Below are 9,473 nucleotides of genomic sequence, written 5' to 3'. Positions count from 1 at the left end.
GTAAGAGCTTCTGCGGCATTGGGTACCATGCTCTCACATCCCGTAGTATGGTGCTGACAAAGTATATTGGGTGCTCGATGAGGGCAGGAGCGTCAATGGAGCCTGTGTCCTCTGGAGGTGGTGGTGCCTCCTGAGGTGGGAGGACCTCAGGAGCCTGGTTGCCCACCTGGGCCTCTGCGGGCCCTTGAACACCGTCTTGTGGGGTGTGATCGTCTGTGGGAATCGTCTTGGCCTTGGCGACGCCGTCTTGTGACTGCACCATTTCAGCTGAGGGTGCGGTATTGTGTTGTGGGTTCATGGCCCGGCACTCCTCCCGAATCGCCTCCAACGCCGCGCTGGCAGAGTGAGGCTTAGCGGCCAGATAGAGCACCAGAGGCTCGAGGGGGCGAGGTGCCACCATAAACGGTGGGCTGGTTAGGTATCTCTTGAGGTCTTGAAATGCCAGATCTGCCTTTGGGGTCCATTTGTACGGGCCTTTCTTCTTCATCAGCTTGAAGAATGGCAGAGCGCGCTCCCCCAGCTTGGAGATGAAGCGCCCCAGCGAGGTCACGCAGCCTGCAAGTTTCTGCATTTCCTTGAGAGTTAGTGGTGGGCTCATTGTTTCTATTGCCTTGACCTTCTTGGGGTTAGCCCCGATCCCTCTATGAAAAACGAGAAACCCAGTAGCTTGCCTGAGGGGACACCGAACACGCACTTCTCTGGGTTGAGCCGCAAATCCACGTGGCACAGGCTAGCGAAGGTCTCCTCAAGGTCCTGAATCAGGGTTCTCGCCTCCTGAGATTTTACCATGATGTCGTCGATGTAGGCTTCAGCATTTCTGCTGAGCTGCTGACCCAGGGCGATGTGCATCAGCCGCTGGAATGTCGCCCCAGCGTTGCACAGTCCAAACGGCATGCAGGTGTAGTAGTACACCCCGCGCAGGGTCAGGAAGGCGGTCTTCGCCACATCCTCCACTGCCATCTTGATTTGTTGGTAGCCCGAGAACGCGTCCAGGAAGCATGGCAGGTTGCACTCGGCGGTGGAGTCGATCATCTGGTCGATACGCGGAAGCGGGAACAGGTCTTGGGGACAGGCCTTGTTGAGGTTGGTGAAATTGACACACATGCGTTCATTCCCGCCTTTCTTTGGCACGACGACGGGGTACGCCAGCCACTCCGGGTAACGGACCTTGAGAATGACACCTGCCACCTTCAGCTTGCGAGTTTCCTGGACGATGAAGGACTGCTTCTCCCTGGACTGTCGTTGCGCCTTCTGCTTCATAGAGCGCACATTGGGGCACACGCTTAAGTGATGCTCGATTACCCCCTTGGGACCCCTACCAGCTGCTTGGGTTCCCAGGAGAATACCTCCTTGTTCACACGCAAGAACTTCACTAACGCCTCCTCTTGACCCGGGTCGAGGACGACGCCTATGGTGAAGGTGGCCCCCGAGGATCTACCTTCCTCGACCGGCACTTGCTTCGTTTCGGCCCGGTCTTGAGTGAACAACTTCTTCTTCTTTGCCGGCGCGGCCTCCTTAGCCCGTTGGGTGGCTTCGCCGGCCAGGCGTGCTGCCGTTGTGGCCCTGAAGGTAAGCTTGAGGGCCGCCAGAGCATCCTTGCTGTCTCCGGCCATGGTGAGGACGCCGCTGCTGCTCGGCATCTTCATGAGGTTGTAGGCCGGATGGGTCGCTGCCGTGAACTGAGCCAGAGCAGGGTACCTCATACGTCTCCAACGTATCTATAATTTTTTATTGTTCCATGCTATATTATCTACTGTTTTGAATGTTTATGGGCTTTATTATACACTTTTATATCATTTTTGGGACTAACCTATTAACCCAGAGCCCAGTGCCAGTTTCTGTTTTTACCTTGTTTTAGGGTTTCGAAGAAAAGGAAAATCAAACGGAGTCCAATTGACCTGAAACTTCACGGAACTCATTTTTGGAAGGAAAGAAGCCCAAAAGACTTGGAGTGCACGTCAGGGGATCTACGATGAGGCCACGAGGCAGGGGGGTGCGCCCTCCACCCTCGTGGGCCCCTCGTGGCCCCCCTGACGTACTTTCCGCCTATATATCTCCATATACCCTAAAAACATCCGACAACACAATAGATCGGGAGTTCCACCGCCAGAAGCCTCCATAGCCACCGAAAACCAATCTAGACCCGTTCCGGCACCCTGCCGAAGGGGGAATCCTTCTCCGGTGGCCATCTTCATCATCCCGGTGCTCTCCATGATGAGGAGGGAGTAGTTCTCCCTTGGGGCTGAGGGTATGTACCAGTAGATACGTGTTTGATCTCTCTCTCTCTTGTGTTCTTGAGGTGATACGATCTTGATGTATCGCGAGCTTTGCTATTATATTTGGATCCTATGATGTTTTATCCCCCCTCTACTCTCTTGTAATGGATTGAGTTTTCCCTTTGAAGTTATCTTATCGGATTGAGTCTTTAAAGATTTGAGAACACTTGATGTATGTCTTGCCATGCGTATCTGCGGTGACAATGGGATATCACGTGATTCACTTGATGTATGTTTTGGTGATCAACTTGCGAGTTCCGCCCATGAACCTATGCATAGGGGTTGGCACACATTTTCGTCGTGATTCTCCGGTAGAAACTTTGGGGCACTCTTTGGGGTCCTATGTGTTGGTTGAATAGATGAATCTGAGATTGGGTGATGCATATCGTATAATCATACCCATGGATACTTGAGGTGACATTGGAGTATCTAGGTGACATTAGGGTTTTGGTTGATTTGTGTCTTAAGGTGTTATTCTATTATGAAATCTAGGGCTTTTCGTGACACTTATAGGAATAGCCCAACAGATTGATTGGAAAAAATAACTTTGAGGTGGTTTCGTACCCTACCATAATCTCTTCGTTCGTTCTCCGCTATTAGCGACTTTGGAGTGACTCTTTGTTGCATGTTGAGGGATAGTTATGTGATCCAATTATGTTAGTATTGTTGAGGGAACTTTCACTAGTGAAAGTATGAACCCTAGGCCTTGTTTCCTATCATTGCAATACCGTTTACGCTCACTTTTATCATTAGTTACCTTGCTGTTTTTATAATTTCAGATTACAAATATCTTTATCTACCATCCATATTGCACTTGTATCACCATCTCTTTGCCGAACTAGTGCACCTATACAATTTACCATTGTATTGGGTGTGTTGGGCACACAAGAGACTCTTTGTTATTTGGTTGTAGGGTTGCTTGAGAGAGACCATCTTCATCCTACGCCTCCTACAGATTGATAAACCTTAGGTCATCCACTTGAGGGAAATTTGCTACTGTCCTACAAACCTCTGCACTTGGAGGCCCAACAACGTCTACAAGAAGAAGGTTGTGTAGTAGACATCAAGCTCTTTTCTGGCGCCGTTTCCGGGGAGGTGAGTGCTTGAAGGTATATCTTTAGATCATGCAATTGATTTTTTGAGTTTCTTGTTTTATCACTAGTTTAGTTTATAAAAGAAAATTACAAAAAATAATGGAATTAAGTTTTCCTCATACGCTTCATCTTTTTAATATCTTTCGTGAGTATGATGGAAAGGATAATTGTGCTCAAGTGCTAGAAGAAGAAATCTATAAAATGTTTGGCACTAAATATTTGAATGATGAGCATGATTGCAATGTTGTTAGTATGAATTCCTTGAATATCCATGATGCTAATGATATGCAAAGCCACAAGCTTGGGGAAGCTATGTTTGATGAAGATGCTATTTTTTGTCCCCCAAGTTTTGATGAGCAAATTTATTGTGATGAAAGCATGCCTCCTATCTATGATGATTATTGCGATGACACATATGCTTCAAAGAATAATGATAACAATGAAACTTGTCATCTTGATCTTAATTTTCAATCACATGATAGTTATTTTGTTGAGTTAGCTCCCACTATTATTCATGAGAAGAATTTAGCTTATGTGGAGAGTAGTAAATTTTCTATGCTTGTAGATCATGAAAAGAATGTTTTAGGTGCTGGTTATATTGTTGAATTCATTCATGATGCTAATGAAAATTATTATGAGGGAGGAACATATGCTTGTAGGAGTTGCAATAATATCAAGTTCCCTCTCTATGTGCTTAAAGTTTTAAAGTTATGCTTGTTTTGCCCTCCTATGCTAGTTGATTATTGTTCCCACAAGTTGTTTGCTCGCAAAATCCCTATGCATAGGAAGTGGGTTAGACTTAAATGTGCTAGTCATATTCTTCATGATTCTCTCTTTATGTTACAATTATTATCTTTTATGTGAGCATCGTTGAAATCATCATGCCTAGCTAGGGGCGTTAAACGATAGCGCTTGTTGGGAGGCAACCCAATTTTATTTTTGTTCCTTGCTTTTTGCTCCTGTTTAGTAATAAATAATTCATCTAGCCTCTGTTTATATGTGGTTTTATGCTTTTCATTAGTGTTTGTGCCAAGTAGAACCTTTGGGAAGACTTGGGAGAAGTCTTGTTGATCATGCTGTAAAAAATAGAAACTTTAGCGCTCACGAGAATCACTGCCATTTTTATTTGGAGAGTGCTATTTAGTTAATTATTTTTTCAGACTATTAATATATAAATTCCACAGGTCCAGCAATTTATTTGAGAATTTTATGAGTTCCATAAGTATACGTTTGATTCAGATTACTACGGACTGTTCTGTTTTTGACAGATTCTGTTTTTCATGTGTTGTTTACTTATTTTGATGAATCTATGGCTAGTAAAATAGTTTATAAACCATAGAGAAGTTGGAATACAGTAGGTTTAACACCAATATAAATAAAGAATGAGTTCATTACAGTACCTTGAAGTGGTGATTTACTTTCTTATACTAACGGAACTTACGAGTTTTCTGTTATGTTTTGTGTTGTGAAGTTTTCAAGTTTTGGGTAAAGATTCGATGGACTATGGAATAAGGAGTGGCAAGAGCCTAATCTTGGGGATTCCCAAGGCACCCCAAGGTAATATTCAAGGATAACCAAAAGCCTAAGCTTGGGGATGCCCCGGAAAGCATCCCCTCTTCCATCTTCATTCATCGGTAACTTTACTTGGAGCTATATTTTTGTTCACCACATGATATGTGTTTTGCTTGGAGCGTCAATTTATTTTGTTAGGATTTGCTTGCTTTTATTTATAACAATGTTTTGCATCTTTTATTTCAATAGAAGTGTCATTGATGGCCTTTACTATGCCTATGTTACAAGTGTACATGTTGCTGTTTGAAAGCAGAAAGTTTACCGTTGTTGCAATAATTCCCTAGAAAAGTAAGAATGTGATAAAATGTTGAAACCTTTTGCATATTAATCTATGATAAATTTACTACAGTGGGAATTTTATTTCATAATTTTTCGATCTAGGGAAGTATGGATGTTGCTGCATTCTTTACAGACTATCCTGTTTAAGCAGATTGTTGTTATGTTTGCATTGTTTGCATATGTTTGCTTCTTTAATGATTCTATTTGAGGATAGGACTATTAAATATGCATAGGCATTTAGTATGAAATGTTGAATAATAATTTAGGGATTTTCTACAGTAGAGTATGATAAGGTTTTGGCAATGGTTTATACTAACTTATCTCACGAGTCCTTGTTGAGTTTTGTGTGGATGAAGATTTTGAGATTTAGGGAGACCTTGATATGAGAGGAATTAAGGAGACACAAAAGCTCAATCTTGGGGATGCCAAAGGCACCCCAAGATAATATTTCAAGAAGTCTCAAGCATCTAAGCTTGGGGATGCCCCGGTTGGCATCCCACCTTTCTTCTTCAACAATTATCGGTTAGTTTCGGTCGATCCTAAGTTTTTTGCTTCTTCACATGATGTTTGCTATTCTTAGATGTTATTTTATTTTGCTTTGCTTGATGTTTGAATAAAATACCAAGATCTGAAATTATTAAATGTTAGAGAGTCTTCACATAGTTGCATAATTATTCGACTACTCATTGATCTTCACTTATATCTCTCGGAGTAGTTTGTCGTTTGCTCTAGTGCTTCACTTATATCTTTTAGAGCATGGTGGTAGTTTTATTTTGAAGAAATAGATGAACTCTCATGCTTCACTTATATTATTTTGAGAGCCTTAAATAGCATGGTAATTTGCTTAAATAATCCTAATATGCTAGGCACCCAAGAATAGTAAAAACTTTCATATAGAGTATTGAATACTAAGAGAAGTTTGATGCTTGATGATTTTTTTGAGATATGGAGATGGTGATATTAGAGTCATGCTAGTTGAGTAGTTGTGAATTTGAGAAATACTTGTGTTGAAGTTTGTGATTCCTGTAGCATGCACGTATGGTGAACCGTTATGTGATGAAATCGGAGCATGATTTATTTATTGATTGTCCTCCTTATGAGTGGCGGTCGGGGACGAGCGATGGTCTTTTCCTACCAATCTATCCCCCTAGGAGCATGCGCGTAGTACTTTGCTTTGATAACTTGTAGAATTTTGCAGTAAGTATATGAGTTCTTTATGACTAATGTTGAGTCCATGGATTATACGCACTCTCACCCTTCCACCTTTGCTAGCCTCTCTAATACCGCGCACCTTTCGCCGATATCATACACCTACCATATACCTTCCTCAAAACAGCCACCATACCTACCTATTATGGCATTTCCATAGACATTCCGAGATATATTGCCATGCAACTTTCCACCGTTCCGTTTATTATGACACGCTTCATCATTATCATATTGCTATGCATGATCATGTAGTTTACATTGTATTTGTGGCAAGGCCACCGTTCATAATTCTTTCATACATGTCACTCATGCATCATTGCACATCCCAGTACACCGCCGGAGGCATTCATATAGAGTCATATTTTGTTCTAAGTATCTAGTTGTAATTGTTGAGTTGTAAGAAAAATAAAAGTGTGATGATCATCATTATTAGAGCATTGTCCCAGTGAGGAAACGATGATGGAGACTATGATTCCCCCACAAGTCGGGATGAGACTCCGGACGAAAAATAAATAAAAGAGGCCAAAGAAGCCCAAATAAAAAAAAGAGAAAGAAAAGAGGCCACAAAAAAAGAGAAAAGGACCAAATAAAAAAAATATGAGAGAAAAAGAGAGAAGGGGCAATGCTACTATCCTTTTACCACACTTGTGCTTCAAAGTAGCACCACGATCTTCATGATAGAGAGTCTCATATGTTGTCACTTTCATATACTAGTGGCAATCTTTAATTATAGAACTTGGCTTGTATATTCCAATGATGGGCTTCCTCAAAACACCCTAGGTCTTCGTGAGCAAGCAAGTTGGATGCACACCCACTTAGTTTCTTTTGTTGAGCTTTCATACATTTATAGCTCTAGTGCATCCGTTGCATGGCAATCCCTACTCACTCACATTGATATCTATTGATGGGCATCTCCATAGCCCGTTGATACGCCTAGTTGATATGAGACTATCTTCTCCTTTTTGTCTTCTCCACAACCACCATTCTATTCCACCTATAGTGCTATGTCCATGGCTCACGCTCATGTATTGCGTGAAGATTGAAAAAGTTCGAGAACATCAAAAGTATGAAACAATTGCTTGGCTTGTCATCGGGGTTGTGCATGAATTAAATATTTTGTGTATTGAAGATAGAGCATAGCCAGACTATATGATTTTGTAGGGATAACTTTCTTTGGCCATGTTATTTTGAGAAGACATGATTACTTTGTTAGTATGCTTGAAGTATTATTATTTTTATGTGAATATGAACCTTTATCTTGAATCTTTCGGATCTGAATATTTTTGCCACAATTAAGAAGAATTACATTGAAATTATGCCAAGTAGCACTCCACATCAAAAATTCTGTTTTTATCATTTACCTACTCGAGGACGAGCAGGAATTAAGCTTGGGGATGCTGATACGTCTCCAACGTATCTATAATTTTTTATTGTTCCATGCTATATTATCTACTGTTTTGAATGTTTATGGGCTTTATTATACACTTTTATATCACTTTTGGGACTAACCTATTAACCCAGAGCCCAGTGCCAGTTTCTGTTTTTACCTTGTTTTAGGGTTTCGGAGAAAAGGAAAATCAAACGGCGTCCAATTGACCTGAAACTTCACGGAACTCATTTTTGGAAGGAAAGAAGCCCAGAAGACTTGGAGTGCACGTCAGGGGATCTACGAGGAGGCCACGAGGCAGGGAGCGCGCCCACCCCCCTGGGCGCGCCCTCCACCCTCGTGGGCCCCTCGTGGCCCCCCTGACGTACTTCTTCCGCCTATATATCTCCATATACCCTAAAAACATCCGGAAACACAATAGATCAGGAGTTCCGCCGCCAGAAGCCTCCGTAGCCACCGAAAACCAATCGAGACCTGTTCCGGCACCCTGCCGGAGGGGGAATCCTTCTCCGGTGGCCATCTTCATCATCCCAGTGCTCTCCATGACAAGGAGGGAGTAGTTCTCCCTCGGGGCTGAGGGTATGTACCAGTAGCTATGTGTTTGATCTCTCTCTCTCGTGTTCTTGAGGTGATACGATCTTGATGTATCGCGAGCTTTGCTATTATATTTGGATCCTATGATGTTTTCTCCCCCCTCTACTCTCTTGTAATGGATTGATTTTTCCCTTTGAAGTTATCTTATCTGATTGAGTCTTTAAAGATTTGAGAACACTTGATGTATGTCTTGCCATGCGTATCTGTGGTGACAATGGGATATCACGTGATTCACTTGATGTATGTTTTGGTGATCAACTTGCGGGTTCTGCCCATGAACCTATGCATAGGGGTTGGCACACGTTTTCGTCGTGATTCTCCAGTAGAAACTTTGGGGCACTCTTTGGTGTCCTATGTGTTGGTTGAATAGATGAATCTGAGATTGTGTGATGCATATCGTATAATCATACCCACGGATACTTGAGGTGACATTGGAGTATCTAGGTGACATTAGGGTTTTGGTTGATTTGTGTCTTAAGGTGTTATTCTAGTACGAACTCTAGGGCTGTTTGTGACACTTATAGGAATAGCCCAACGGATTGATTGGAAAGAATAACTTTGTGGTGGTTTCATACCCTATCATAATCTCTTCGTTCGTTCTCCGCTATTAGTGACTTTGGAGTGACTCTTTGTTGCATGTTGAGGGATAGTTATGTGATCCAACTATGTTAGTATTGTTGAGGGAACTTGCACTAGTGAAAGTATGAACCCTAGGCCTTGTTTCCTAGCATTGCAATACTGTTTACGCTCACTTTTATCATTAGTTACCTTGCTGTTTTTATAATTTCATATTAAAAATATATTTATCTACCATCCATATTGCACTTGTATCACCATCTCTTCGCCGAACTAGTGCACCTATACAATTTACCATTGTATTGGGTGTGTTGGGGACACAAGAGACTCTTTGTTATTTGGTTGTAGGGTTGCTTGAGAGAGACCATCTTCATCCTACGCCTCCTATGGATTGATAAACCTTAGGTCATCCACTTGAGGGAAATTTGCTACTGTCCTACAAACCTCTGCACTTGGAGGCCCAACAACGTCTACAAGAAGAAGGTT

The sequence above is a fragment of the Triticum urartu genome, chromosome 5, assembly GCF_003073215.2.
Source record: "Triticum urartu cultivar G1812 chromosome 5, Tu2.1, whole genome shotgun sequence".
In the NCBI taxonomy this organism is placed as follows: Eukaryota; Viridiplantae; Streptophyta; class Magnoliopsida; order Poales; family Poaceae; genus Triticum; species Triticum urartu.
The sequence above is the reverse complement of the archived record's forward strand: the minus strand, read 5'-3'. Positions refer to the sequence as shown.